The 15576-nt window shown below is 40.0% G+C and overlaps 1 protein-coding gene across 3 annotated transcripts in view; it reads left to right on the top strand.

Annotated features, from left to right (window-relative positions):
* The first annotated feature begins 9013 nt into the window (after positions 1-9013).
* LOC135252819 (guanine nucleotide-binding protein G(I)/G(S)/G(O) subunit gamma-7) overlaps positions 9014-15576 on the top strand; it is a 73016-nt gene continuing 66453 nt past the window's right edge. Inside the window, exon 1 of one of the 3 annotated variants that reach the window (XM_064331366.1) lies at positions 9014-9701. The gene's annotated coding sequence lies outside the window, so the exon portion shown is untranslated. Of the gene's footprint in view, positions 9702-12619; positions 12765-15576 lie in introns of those variants that run through there. The other 2 variants (XM_064331364.1, XM_064331365.1) reach the window with 2 other exon arrangements.

Here is a 15576-nt window from a genome sequence, read left to right as displayed (position 1 = left end):
CATTCTGTTCACAATAAGAGGCACAGAGCGTTTGGTATTAACAGAATTTTGTCATTAATGTATATTAAAAGACAGAGGAAACAAAGAAAAAAGACCATGCTGGATAAGACCGTGGTGCAGAGTTTTTAAATGCTGTACTCCAGTTTACTCCTGCATGGTTCTGTTGTACTGCACATAATGCGAGCACAGGGAACAGAGGACATTGTGTTGGTTGGTTAGTTGGATGCAGAAGCACAAGTGTGAATTTTGCAGACTAAACTGGCAGCAGATTAGGACTTTAGCTAAGTGAAATGAAAGGGACAGGGAGAGCAGCGGCTTTGCCCCCATCTCAGAGGCACAAACTGATGTACGAAAAGCCTGACTGCGTGGCAGAAATGTAGTGCACTGCAACATCCAGAAGCGGGCAGTGGGCGGGGCCCGTGGCTGATGCACTGGCGCCTGCTGATGGCACCGTCGGGCGCAAAGAAATGGCGTAGTTAGTTCTTATCATCTTGCCTCTACATTCAGGTGTTCCAGCTAAGGCTCACAGACAGGAAACAAAATCAACCCTGGTATAATCACGGGTGAAGAGAGGAAGTATACAGGAAAAGACTTTGATGAGATTAAATCATACATTTAATCTAACGCAGCCAAAGAAATGCTGTTTTTTAAAAGCACAAATTTGATTAGCAATGTTTCCTAGAGTCTCCATAAATAGGATCATTACAAAAGTGGACACTTCACCGCCTTTGACTAGGATTAAGTCTGTAATGGTTTTAGGCTATAATAGCTATTCATCTGAGAATGCACAAAGGAAAGGCCAGGGTTGGTGTAGATAAATTCATAGGGACAAAATTTCATTAGAGGGCTATTTTTTAAACTCTTAAAAACTGTCAGGACTAAAAAGTCAAAAAAAAAAAAAGCATGAGTTACGGTGATACAACAATTTACCCTAGTAAAAATCTCAAAATGAACTGTTTTAACATTTTTTTTGTAAATAATTGCGGTCTACCATTCAAGGGATATTTCAGATAGACGGGATGGAATGTAAGAAGGCTTACAGTCATGCAAATATCCCTGGAGTGCAATGCTCAAGGTTTGTAGTCTAGATTGTGGAAGTCTTGATTTGGTTTGCTTTTCGATTCACTTCTTTGCCCGGAATGGGAAACAGCAGTCCTATTGCTTGAGCCGTTTCCCTCATTTTCTCTATAAATATCAATTGCCAGCCGACGAAGAATGAAGAATAGCAGTGGTTTGACCTCAGCAATGGACAGAGCAGGGAAATCTGAAAACTCGGCAGGCCCAGAGGGTGCAAGGTGCAATCACCTGACCTATTATTGCCATGCGATAAATATAATGGGGAGCAGCTGCAACAGTACCATTTCTAGAGCGTACAAAATTGCTACTGTATCAAAAAATGTCCAGCTAGAACTTCATTGGTTTAGTCTTCAACTGTACCATTTTCATTCAAAGAGGGTAGTGTGTGAGTGTAGTATGCATTTAAATAAATACTTCCCCCATGGTGACTGGGTCATGCTTGAAACCATTTAGAGACGTTCTCCAGCGTGAACCTTAATACGCAGTTTTTGAAAAAACAAACTGTGAAATTGGCATGATCCAAGCACTGAATCACCCTCCACTTGCGTATGAGTCATGTCATACTTCCCACTGAAAAGAGGCACGCTGTGCCTCTGACAAAGACAGATTGAAACAGCAGGTCTCGCTAAATATGAAGCATAACGTTGAACTGACGTCATATGGGCCATGTTTGCCTTCGCGCTTGTATGCTAATCCCATTCATTCTGCTACGCACTTTCAAAAGGAAGCAAACAAGCTCTTAATTTTCAAGCTGTCTTTACTCCAGTTTTTACTGTTGATTTTTCTAACTCAGCCGAGGCAGAAACTGCAGGAGACGCGTTCACACAGAACTATACGAATTGAGGGCTGAGGAAGCAATGACGTGAAATAGAATGGAGTGGTAATGGAGGGAGATCCTGAAAATGAATGAAAAGGTTAAAAGAATTCAGTCTATGTTTTTCACTCAGGTCGACAAGATTAATGAAACATGGGAAAATGAACCTTTGCTTGCCCAGATAAGATATAATATGATGCATTGCAGTGTCACAGAGACAAGGCAATGCATGTCCTTGTGGTTGTCATAGCCCTCAAACTCTTCATGCAATTTTATTTTTGTAATACTGATTTCTGTTTGATGCCTTTGATGTTCAGCTTTGCCAGACGTACAATTCCTTAATTTTCATGTATGATATCTGTTGTAAATATGGGCAACTGTACTATCCGTAGAGTACTTGTGGTGGGCAGCAGTGGCACAATGCTGGATGTTTAAGCGAATTAATGACATTTGAAAGTGTAAGTCATCCAAGAGAAAAGTGTTTGATGACGTTTTGTTCTTGCCTGATGACTGTGAGGAGCGTGACACCATTGCCTTGATTCACAGTGGGTTTTCCTCACGTAACAGGCCGCTTTGCTGAAGTAAGTGGGTGATGTCCACGGACCTATGAGACACAGATCAGCATAGTCACTACTGGTGCCCATCACATTGCGAGCCTGCATGAAGGCAAGGACAAAAACTGTGAAGCATCTTCTCTCTTTTTTATCCCTGTAAATGTGTATGTATATGTAATGTATATTTATCTTACATTATTTTCATCAGAGGTTTTTTGTTGTTATTTGTCTTAAACCTCTCTTAAATCCCTTCGCAAATGTATATTTTTAAACTAGTATTTTTTTTAATTTGTATTATTTTCAGAGCTTTTATTTTTATTTTGTTTATTTATTCATTTTGCTTCATTTTTTTGTTGATCAAGAGATTTAGCTTTTAGCAATAGTCTTCCTCTTAAAAATATGCTGTGCCCCTAGCATCCCATGACAAACAAAAATACATAGTAATAAATATTATAATTAAGACAAGTCTGTACAAAAATGAATGACTTTTTAATAAATAAAACCCAAAATATGGAGCAAGAAAAATATTGGTCCCTGGTCATCTTACTCTTAATACTTTGTGACAAGGTGGTGTAAGATATCAAAGTTGTTCTGTTTTGTGACTGTTTACTTGTATGAAGTGTTGGCACCATACTCCCTAACTGTATTTTATTAATACTGTATTTACAAAAAATATTATGAATATGTTACAGTATGCAAGAAACAGAACAGCAGTTTGCATAAAAAAACATTATTCCTCATTGTAACAAAAAAAAATGTTTGTGCTGTATATCCTCACTGGGTTATTTTTGTCAGTTTGTCCAAATTTTTATCACCTCCACAAAGTCAAACACACAGACCCGCCCTATTTTTTGGATCACCTTTTGTCAACATAGTGATGAGCTAAAGGCAATCCATCATGCTTAGTGCCACTGCAGGCTCTGAATGACCTTCATGGAGGGAAGCCAGGAAGTAATATACCTCCAAGAGATGACAAGACCTGAAAAAGAAAAAAACATGCTGTCCGTACATTGAACTCCTCTGCTTGCCTCAGTCTCTCTTACCCTCTCTGTTCCATTCTGTTCCAAGACCATAGCCATCTCTCTGTGTCTCTCTCTGTCTCTCTCAAACACACACACACACACAGGTCCCCCTTTGCAGCTTTGTAATGAAGTGGAAGAGTCACTGACAGCTTCTGATGGATCCTCCTCACACACAGCCCATTAGATTCAGCATGCCAGTCACTCCTCCAGTCAGCCACAGTCCCATTTCTCTAAATGACAGCACAGTCAGCTCTCTCGCCGCAAAGGAGGGTCACAGGTACAGACAGAGATCCTCCGACCAACAAAATTCCAAAATGTGCAGCAGAACTGCAGGCTTTCTATTGTAAGCACTATAGTAACAGTATAGTACCGTATACTATTACAGTACACAGGAAAATGTCCCATGTTAAATCAACTCTGATAGACTACATTTGTCCCCATGTAGGACTCATGAAAGCTTAAATTGCATTAACACTGAACAGTTTACAATGTTGAATAGCTGAGAGTAGGGACTATATATAGTAATGGACTATTTGGATGGGGAAATTACATCCTTGATGATTCAGGGCAGGCCCTTTAATTCCTCCTAAAGAATATAATTAACATCAGTAGTCAAAATGAATTGTGTATTTCCCCGGTCCTACCTACTTATTGTAGCGGTGTCACTAAAATGTGAACCTAATGCTAATGTTCTTGAGAGCTTGCTCAGGACAGTCACGCACATACTTTCATGGATTGGCAACCAGGAGTCTTGTTTCATTAGCTTGCTTCTCAGTTGATGGCTGCCTGGTGAGAATTGACCGGGACTCAAAGCAAAGTTGCAGAGCCGAGCCAATTTTCACAGCTCTCCTCAATCTTTGTCAGTTCAGCCTTCTCTTGTCATCCTTAATTCTCAGTGGTGCTACTGCTACCAAGTAAATTCTGTTTTGGCAGCGTTTTTTTTTTTTTTTTTCTGCAATTACTGTAAAGCTTTCAAAGGGTATCCTGAAAAGCCTGGCTGTAAGAGCAGGGAGAGTTCTTGCTCTCCAGGGTAAGCACGACCTGCAAAACAATATTAGGTGACAGCCTAGTGGGTTCTGTCTGAAAAAGCTGGAGTTGAACGCCGTCCTGGTCCACAGTACCTGGTCTGTGTGCCACTGCCCACCGGCTTTGCCGAAGTCTGCGCTGCTGCCCGATAGCCTTGCTGAGATGTAGCTGTCAGCACAAGCCACTTTAAAACGAAAATGGAAATGTATTAGCATCAGCATAATTTCACGCTTCACAAGAAATTAGGGCAATGCGGCACAGGCTTCTTTTTTTTTCCTACTATAAATAACACCCTGCAAAATGAGTCAACTGGAGACATGGTCCACTAGAGAGATGAAGTGCCACAGGGGGTTGCAGAACGTGATACTGCCCATGGAGAGACCAGTCCGGACCCCAGGGATGACCCAGGCACCTTCAGGTGAGCCAAAAAACCTTCCAGTAGTGTGTTTCCATAATGTCCCGCCTGTATTCAAAGGCAACACTGCTCTGGTGTACTGGAGAAGACAAAGATGGAGGCACACTGAGAATAGAACCAGCACACCATTCACTCACGTAGTCTGCCCAGTCATTCAACTCATTCTCATTCTCTAACCAAATAAGATTCACCTATATCTTCTTCCCAAGGGTATAATACTAACATGATCTTTGACTTTAATTAATGTGCTCTTAGAATAAATGGCATGACTAAACATAGATACATGCAAAACTGCATTTTCACGGAAATCTAATAAATTATATTATTTGTGAATCACTCTTTCCCAATAGGAAGTCTACCTTCCTGCAAAATAAGATCTAAAACACAAAAAGGTCATTTCAAGACACTTTCAGTTAAGTCTAACCTCATAAAAGACAACACTGCTGTCCCCCACCTCTAAACAGTTTCCTATGAAGATTGAAGATATTGGTTAATTAAGCATAAAAACTGGGGAAAAAATCTTGTCATCCAAAGAGATCACTGTCGTGCACGTTGATCAAGTCATGAGTCATCTATATCTGTTTAAACGGCTTACTTTCACGCATGGTAGATTCCATTGAAAGGACCATACTCAGACTTACTCAAGGAAATTCCCTCTTCTTGTGTCCGCTCCAGGGAACCAAATGTGCTTGTTTGACTCTCGGCTCCTCAGCAGGGCACATTACTATGACATATCGGCCTAAGGTTGAAGACATATTGTCCAGAATCACAGCATGCAGGAGTCCCCAGAGGGAAGCCTTTCAAACAGCCACTGAAAGATTGCACAAATTAATGGCCTAGCGCTGTATCGCTAAATATGCCATCGAGACCTGACCGTCCTGCAGCAAAAGCTGAAGAATGCAGTGTTGTATCTCTGCCAACAGGCTTTTGGTTATGTGTCACCTGCATTTAATAACATTTTATTTCATTCCTGTTTGTAGAAGAGACTCGGGGGGACTATATATAGTCCCTGCATTCCTTATCAAGCCCTTTCCAGCAGCTGTCAGGTCTTCAGACATATTTGCTGGTCAACTGCTGTTTTCAGGGTTATTGTTTATTTCATATACAGATAAATGTGAATGTACTGGGAGAGCAACACAATTATGTTGTTCTGACTCTGTACTCCAGCACATTGGATTTGAAATATAACAGGGAATATGAGTTTAAAGTGCAGAATGTTAGCTTTAATTTGAGAGTATTTTCATCCATATCGGGTGATCCATGTAGGAAATCAGCAGCTCTTTTTATATACAGTCCCTCCATTTTAGGGGAGAAAAACCAAATTGGACAATTGGCCGCTCAGATGTTTCTTTACCATCTGTGTGCTTTGCATCATTAGCTCATGCACAAGGAAGCTAGCAATAGCTCTAGAGCTGATTCTAGGTGTGGAATTTGGATTTGAAGTCTGTTGCTGTTGCCTCTCAACACGAGGCCCAAATAAGTGTCAAATCCAGTATTCTGAAAAATCTCAATAAATTTATCATAGACAAAGCCAAAACATTGGGTGTGTCAAAATCAACAGTCTGATATATTGTAAGTAAGTAAGAACACACTGCCACTGGAACACACTCACTTGTCTTCACTGATGACGTGACTGCTGATGGCAAAAGTAGAATGAATTCTGAAATGTACAGAAACGTCTTATCTGCTCAGATCAACCAAATGCGTCAAAACTCATTGAATGGAGCTTCACCTTGCAGCAGAACAATGACCCCAAACATAGGCTACTTCTAAAGAAACCAAGGAGTTTTTCAGGTATAAAAAGTGGAATGTTCTTGACAAGCCAAGTCAATTACCTGTCCTGAATCCAACTGTACTGAAGTACCACAGAAACAGACAGGAACTGAAGAAGGCCTGGCAGAACATTACCAGGGAAGATATCCATTGTCTGGTAATGCCTTCACAGACTTCAGGGAGTCATTGAATGCAAAGTATTTGCAACCAAGTACTACATATGATGACTGTTTCAGATTATGTTCATTTGTCCAATTACTTTTGCTCCCCTAAAATGAAGGGGCTCTAAATAAATTAAAGCCGACAGTCTGCAAAAAATATTAATAGTTTTATTTCAAATCCAAAGTCCTGGAGTTTATGTCACTGACCCAATATATTTTCATTGAACTGTATATATTTGGAAAGGTTTAAAAACATTTATATATTGACAAATGGATCAATCAGTCCTGTAGTGATTGCATACCCATTTGTTTTTGTTTCTTTCCTCATAAATCTTTACTGACAACATTTCATCAATATCTACTTTAGTGTGTACATACACCAATCAAACAGCAGTTAAGTTTAATGTTTTTTTTACAATCATAGTTTCGTTTTTTTGTTTACAATTAAAGCCAAATAAAGGTGTCACATTCAGTATTGGTTGCAATTATTTCTGCGTATTTAATTTAATCATCTGTAGCCCACTGTACTGCAGAACAGCTGCTAAAGATAGACAATGGCACTGCATTGCAAATGACTGTTCTTGCTGCAAGCCCCTCGGTGCTCATAATGTGTGATGTCAGCCACTGCTCCTTTTTAATCAGCAGTCTGTAAGATGAGGTCACACAGATATCGGGCCTCATCCACAAAACTTTTCTTAAATTATTCTAACTTTTGTTCTTTAAAATGTTCCTATGAAAAAACAATGGGCCTCATTCACAAAACTTAAAAATGTTTCCATGAAAAACCAAAATGGGATTCATGACATATGTGCAGACCTTTGCTTCTGTGCACATCTCAGGCGTATGAGACGATGAATGCTGGCTGTTTGTAAATTTTATGTGCAATTCTGTTCATGTGATTTGCATAAAGAAACAGCCATGAACAAATATAAATAAGAAAAAAATTTTAAGTGCCAAATTGTTCTTGAAAACCTTCTTATGCGCAGTTTACGATCAAATGTGATCGTACACATGTTTCATGAATGAGGCCCATTGACTCCTGGACCAGCCTGTAAGGGAAGGTTGTATGTACCCAAATGACCAGAAGGGATGGCTGGTATGAGATACAAATGGCAACGCTACAGACAGTCATGCCCCAGCCTGCTGAACTGCCAGCCACAGTCAACACTGGCAAGATTGAGATACCATACCAGACAGGGGACCCCATTCACACTTAACACAATTAGTCACCCAGCCACGCAGAACTTTACATTTTAACCTTTAAAAAATTTAAAAAATTTAAAACTATGATCTTGTCTTGCAAGTTCAAGTCCTCTGGTAAACTGGTTGCCTGTACTATGCCTGCACCAACTGTGCATGAAGTGCAGTCATCTGATGCAATGTCTATACAGCTGACCTGATGGACTGCAGAATGAACCAAAGCAGTGTTGGCAGTATGCACAATGGAGGGCAAACATGCTCATCTGATTTTTATGTAGATTTGCGCATATGTATGCAACTGAGCATTGTAAATAGGGATTCAAAGACAAAATAGGGGTCAGAAACTGATTTAAAACACAGCACCAATATTTATAGTAATATATAAAGTGTTTTGAGAAAATAATACTCAAATTAGTCGTATTGTTGTCGCCTTCTAAAAATGAAAACCTTCCTTCAAACTGTAAAGATTTCTGAAAAAAAAACATGGATGAAGTAACTTCATTTATAAAGTGATTAAGACGTTTAACCCACTGTACCCAGAAGTAAACCTGCCTGGTAGTTATGCAAGTGAAAATTGCTCCCATGCACAGCCAAGCATATGGTTTGGGAGGCAAAAGAAAACTCATGGGCCATAGCTGGAGAAATATTAAAATTTGGCTGCACCTTGGAGACACATGGTCTCCCAATCTACCATAAGACTTCCCATCCATGCCAACAGGCTTGAAATGGAAATATGTGACAAAGGTGTCTTTTATGAGCCATTTGACTGATGATATATTACAGACCTCTTCAAAAACTGTCTCCTTGATCAATATATGCATTACTGCCACCTATGGATAAATACAAAATTTTGTTTCAGGCGCGTTCACAAAAAGCTATTCGATACCCTCTTCTGCCTTGTGTCGGTGTTCTCGCTCCATAATAGCCTTGCTTATTCTTGTGTCAACATATGGTACATGGTTTTAATCCCGAGGCATGGTTTATTTCGAGACACGCTGCATATTTTGCTGTGGAAAGTATCACCACCAACAGCAGTCTCCGATAAGTACTATTATGCGATAGCTGAAGCGATAGTAGTAGCCTACTGGTAGTAGTTATGGAAGTATAATGCTACTATGATATAAAAATCTGTTTTCGTGTTATGCGCGTACCTGGATAAAGGTCTCATTTAAAGCTACAGCGTATCATTTGCGAAATGGTGAGATAAAAAAACCTTTAACGTACAGTCTACAATGCGAGCGGATGCGTAATCAATTAATCTTAACTAATATAAATGGGGAAACATCTGGCAACATTCTATTTGCGAAAAGAAATAAACATCGTATTGGTGGATGAGCTCGAGGTACAACCTAACTTCCATTCGGAGTGAGGGGGTGGAGAGGGCTGCTATTGAAGTACTGATTGGTGTTCAATGTTGAGCCGCCTTGCTACTTCGAACGCGACTGTTCTTTGCCATACTACTCCAAGGAAATATAAAAAAGAGAAAGAAAAAGCAAGTTTGTGTGCGAGAACGCTGTCTCAAGTGGTGGAGAGAGGGGGGAAATTGGGTGGACTCTGGTAAACGGAGGGGGGCTATTGGGTGAGAAGAGAGAGAGAGCGAGGGAGTGGGCGAACAAGGGGGAGCGAACCTGGCCCTTTAAATTGCACATCTTTTCGGAGGTGAGTAGCTGAATACAGCCCTATTTGTTATTCTTTGCACAGGTGTGGAAAGCATGCATTTTACATTTTAAAATACATTTTATTTTTCCAAATAGCAAGGTGACTAGAAAAAGGAAGCGGTGGCGTTCAACTCTTTAACGTTGCCTCGTTCAGTGTTGCTTCTAAATTTTCGCTAATGTGTACAGTGGGGGAGTGTGGGTGAAAGCGTTTAATACGGAGTGGTGCCATACAAACGCTATTCTCCCGTTTATTAGTATTAAAATCCGATGTAATATGCTACTCTATCAACGGCGAGAATACAGCAGCAAGAGAGGTTAATTTATCCACGCAATTTCCCATACGTGATTTTCGATTAACTGTATAGGCTAAGTGTACATGTCCCGATCTAAACGCAAAAGTGGCTTATTTAGCTTGTGTGATGTGTGGCTGTTGTTAAAGTAGCTATGGGGGTTTTGTTTTGTTACTGTGTGCCAGAAGGAGACGGACACACCATAGGTTAACATAAAAAGCACCGTTGGGTCTTGGAGCAGTCGGTAGGCCAAAAAGAATAGCAGTATAGCAGCAACTGAGTTAGCTTGTAGATACAAATATGATTGGGTTGTTAATAAAATCAGACTAGTGAGTGGTGGTCGCATTTGTTCATTATGGCTTACAGAACGAGTTTTCAAAATGAGATCTCGACAGGCTATATATAGCAGAGCGGTATGTCAAATTATTGTCAATAGCTCTCAAACGAATTTATAACCAAACAAAACGACACGTGCATATTTTGTCGCGTCAAAATGCAGACATTATTAGCAGAATGTAAAACGTATTGGCCTAGTGTGAAAAGACGCGCCTAAACTAGCTGTTCACGGCTCACTTTTCATACTGGTCGAATATATAGCATAATACCTGACCGTGTGAAACGTGAAGTAATAAATTAGCAAGTTAATAGTTTTTACACTTTGTCATTTTCAGATTTCAGTGCCTGGATGCTATATGCGACTGAGGAATCAACAGGCTAATTAAAATCAGAAGAAAGCCTGCAAGCACTTTCCTCATTACTTGCAGCTCTTGGCACATGGGTTACATTTACTCTTGTACAGCTCCCTCCGTGAAACTATAGGCCTACGATTCGAAATATTATTTTTTATCAATTGACTGGAGAATAATGTTATGTCAGCAGATATTTGATATATTATGTAAATCACAAATGACTTTCTATTTTAAATAACGAGGTTGCTTTAGTCCCAGAGGTTCCCAGATTTTGGATTCATCCCATCCCAATAATTTTCATTTGGCCGCCAAGCCCCAATTTGTTGTGTGACGGTTGCAAACACCATGTTGTCTTGCAAAAAAAAAAAAAGATATTAATCCAGTGCAAATGTATTTATTAAAGGGAATTCATTTCTAACTTTTCTATGATCCTGGAATGACTTAACCAGGAGATAAGCACTACATCAAATGCAGCTTTACTTGTAAAAAGTAGACTGTTAGGAACTGTTTGTTGCTGTGGTAGGTTTTAAATATCACAAATATAAATGTGTACATACACTCAGTGGACATTTAAAGCATCTATTCAGTAAAATGCAGTGTGATGTCCGAACAACTGAAAGAGAAGAGTTCATATATGAATCAATTTAAAGATAAGATGCCAATAAAGAGCAACTGGTGTGGTTGATTTGAATCTTCAGAGTGTGTGCTGGGGCACGCCCAGGGGCCCACCTTTGAGAGCCTATGGGTTAGGTCACAGTTGCCCTACCTCAAAATAAGGTTGCTGACTTTGGATTCCACCTCAGTCCTGGATTACCAAACAAAATGTATGTTTACTGATAAATTTAGCTCTTCTGCTCTACATGAATTGGTTCACACTTGTTTGGAAACCTGCTGAAGTCTTTCTTGGACTTGGCTCACTAAAGAGCCCGCTTTCCCCTGGTCCAGTCATATTCTGTCACTCAGTACTACCTGAGTTGTACTGACCAAATGCAGCTGTCTTTTTTGACACGGGGCATCAGTGTATTTACTCCAAAGTGTTTAAAAAGTAACTAATTTCTACTCCAGGCAAAACGGACATTTTTGCAAAGTAGCCCCATTAAACTGGAGTTGGCTGAGCCTGAATTAACCTAGTTTTGTACAGCGTAGTTGCATCTCAGTAGAGTTTGTCCATATTAGTTGCTGATCAGTGCAGATCAGTGCGTGACATCAGCCTTGGCTTTCCCACCCTCACCTCCTGTTGGAGTGCGTGCAGGGCTGGCATGGGACTGGGCCTTCAACTGGCACGTCTATTAGGCCTAAAGATGCATGCCACGTTCTAGGTTTCCTTTGATAAGTTTCTGGCTGCAGTTAAATTAAAGCTTCCAGTCTATCAGCCCTTTCTGTTCCTGAGGATGGTAATGTCAGTGAATGAAGTAACGCTGGACAATGTCTATTTATTTGTTTATATTCTTAATTTAACGCTTCCTTTGAGTCTCTACAGAGTACCTCTTTCTTCAAAATTTGACTCATGTAATCTTGTTAACTAATTAGGTGTTGCTTTGAATGTCTGGACCCAATCCCTAATGCTTAGTATTACTGTAGGTGTGGAGGGGGAAGCAGGCCTAATGGGGAAATGTAATTATTAGTTAACTAGATAAGAAGAATTGCAGTCCAAGAGCCAGGAAGAAAATGCTTAGTTAAAGTTGTGCATTTGACCAGATAATAATGAAAATGCATGTGGCTGTAAGGATAATTTTTTTTAACTGTGTACTGTCGTTGTAGTATGCTCTTCAGTGCAAGTGCTTGTAATCTATTTGGATGCTACTGAATTTTGCTTTTCAGGTAGTACAGAAGAATGCCAGCATAGTATTCACTTAACAATTAAATGAATTGCTGTTTTTGTTTATTTAAACGTTTTTGAAATCTTGTGTGCAAGATGCTGTTCCTGAAGGACAGGGATGTGCTTGTTTGATTATTGACTTGTCAGAACTGGTTTGAGAAGCTGGTTTGACGGGGAACAGGTGCTTAAAGGCCACCCGTGTTGCGTTGGAAAGTCCACAGCAAAGCTTCACAATTTCCAGCCCTTTGACCGTTCAGTTCATGCAGGTGCGTGGCATCATGTTTTTTTCTGTGGCTGATGGTGGAATGTCATATTTTTTGGTGATGATGTGTGTGTTAGTTTTTCATAGCAATTACATATGTTTTTGCTTAGTGGACTGTACTTTATTGTTGTGTAAAGTGTCTTAGCCATATTGGAATGGGGGCTGCAATGGTGCTATGATTCAGATCACTGGACACTGATGCCTGTCTGTTAGCTTGGAAAGTGTCGACGCTTGCACATATTATTTGTTATGCCAGTCTGTGACGGATGATCGTGTCACTTTTAGATGTCTATGATAAGAACGCGTTGGGCACCTGGGAATTTGTACAGTTAGAGAACCATCTCTTAAGTCTAGAAAAAACATTTTACTGATCAATCCCAAACAATAATACCTGTGTGTTCGCTATGATTAGTATTGACGCTTGGTGTACGCACCCAGGAATTGTAAATTGGTTTAACACATGTGCCTTGGGGCACTTTGTGCACTGACAGGCTACAATGCAAGCGTCTTCTGAGCTGTGGAAATGTCTGGCAAGTCAGAGAATTTTCACCACACTTGCACTGAGAGGTAGTTTCACAAGCTCGCCCTATGGCAGAGCCCTTGACCAAGCTATGAAAAGCACAGAGTGCTTTGCAAAACTCAGAGCAATAATCCCACCCGAATCTTGAGGTGGTGACACTTTTTGTTCCATATTTCTATGGACAAATAGATGGGAAATTGAGGAGTGAGAGTGTGCTTACTTTGTAGCTTACATAGTCATAAACATTCTGTATTTAAACAGGCATTATTCAAAAATGTTTTACATTAATATACCAAGAGGTTGTTTTTTTTTTTTGAATAGCTGTGTGTAATCATCTGAAAATGTAATCCAGTTAGGCAGGGCCTGTGGTTAATTTCATGGCAGGCTGAAGGATCTGTTGAGTGTTAATTGAAATGGTGCTATTTGCCTATTTCAGCCTTCTCCATGTTTGACAATGCCAGTCTGGAGTCTGTCAATTGAATTTGCTCGACATGTCATGTGGACAAGTGTCAAGCAAGAAGCTTGATGATCCTGATCAGAACCATGACCGTGATCATTATCGCAGGAACAGAAGTTAAAGAATTACAGTTAATATTTAGGCATGTTCAGTTTTTACATTAGTTCATTAGTTTATAAGCCAGCTCAATTTAATAGTAAAGTAACAGCTTTCTGAATATCCTGTAAAGCAAATCTTAATTAATTTGGAGAATTACAGCCTGTAGACCAATCGTTTTGCATCAGTCTAAGTGCATTTGTTTTCCGGGTCAGTCATGTTTGACTGGTTCTGTGCTGATAGTAGCCTACGTGGAGACATGGCATATGATTTGTTTTTTAACATGATCATGATCCAAAATGTGGTTAACACAGTCTTTCATACTGCTTTAAGCCTGATATCCTTACCAATAATATTCTGTGGTAGACTATTGGAAATTTGCTCGAATTATAAATGCAGCAATCCAACACATATTTGAATATTAAAACTCAAGTGGTGTAGCCTATCTGATTAAAGAACTTTCTCTCAGATGAGAGGTAGGTCCAAACTTAAACTTTGTTGTGTATCTGGGGCGGGCTCTAAGTAGAGGCAGCAATTCAAACCAGCTCAACTGTTGTGACCAAAAACAATGTTGCCTAAACCATGGTATAACCAGTCATATTGCAGGAATCTAATCTCACGAACTTTAACTTCCCTTCCACGCACAGGAGCGAGATAACAGTGTGCAAACTAGCCCTTATTCATCAAAAAAGGGAAACGTACAGTATTGTTTTACATCAAGTGCACACCAACAATTTTTTATTGGTATTTTTCCACTTAGCACTTATTACACATTTTACATACTTTGGTAGCTAAAAAATAGACTTGCTTTTTTCATTTTTGTGCTAAGTAAGTAGCATCAACAGAATGCTTTGATTTTTATTTCTTTTTAAAAAAATTTTGTGACCACATCACGAAGAGCCAACAAAATATTCACTGCTCAAGTTCACTAGTTGCAGTGTGCTTGTTCTGTAGACATCACAAAAAAACTTACCAAGGCTTTGCTGATAGGCTGATAGAGTTTTACATTTGAGCCAATATTATGCAGAAGATTGTGGTATTACAAATGTGGGCATTGCTTTTCAGGTGCTATTTTTTCCCAAGTACTTAAGTTGCATTTTGCAGTATGCAATAAAAGCCTAGCCAAGGAAGGAAGACTAAGCTTATGATATGGATGTGTATACAAGCTCACCATATGGTATATCCGTAATGTCACATTTTTCCCTACTGTTACGCTGGGCCTTCCTTAGTCAGATTTTATCATGTGGAAGTACTAATACTGCTTTAAATCTTGTTTTTGGTTTTAGTACTTTGACCAGATGCTGTTCTGTCAGTTGAGTAATCCTTTTTGTAACCAACCCCACCCCCCCATTCCGAAAGTTTCATTTGGCATGTTTGTTTCCCGTAGCTTACAATGCTGAATGAATTTTTCATACAGCTGAATGATTTGCGGCCCTTAATGTTACTGCATCCAGCCAGTGGCCCCGTCACCTATTAGCGAAGCTGCGACGTGCCCTTATAGAGCTGGCAATCAGAGCTGCACCCTAGGCATGACTGGGACTCCTGCCAGCACGGCCCTGTTCTCCACATATCCCCTGGTGTGAAGATTATAACTGCGGGGGGTTCGTTTGCTGGCTTTTATGTTGGTTGAGAAGCCTAGTCCCTGCCAGTCTGTACTCCTCCAGCTTGCCTGTGGCTGGTCTGGGGGGGGGGGGGGTCTCTGCTTTCTCTTCCCTGGGAAGCCCTTCCAGTTTGCATGGAGGA

This window comes from Anguilla rostrata, chromosome 4 (assembly GCF_018555375.3).
Source record: "Anguilla rostrata isolate EN2019 chromosome 4, ASM1855537v3, whole genome shotgun sequence".
Classification (NCBI taxonomy): Eukaryota; Metazoa; Chordata; class Actinopteri; order Anguilliformes; family Anguillidae; genus Anguilla; species Anguilla rostrata.
Note: the sequence above shows the minus strand (reverse complement) of the source record. Positions and strands in the feature narration are given on the sequence as shown.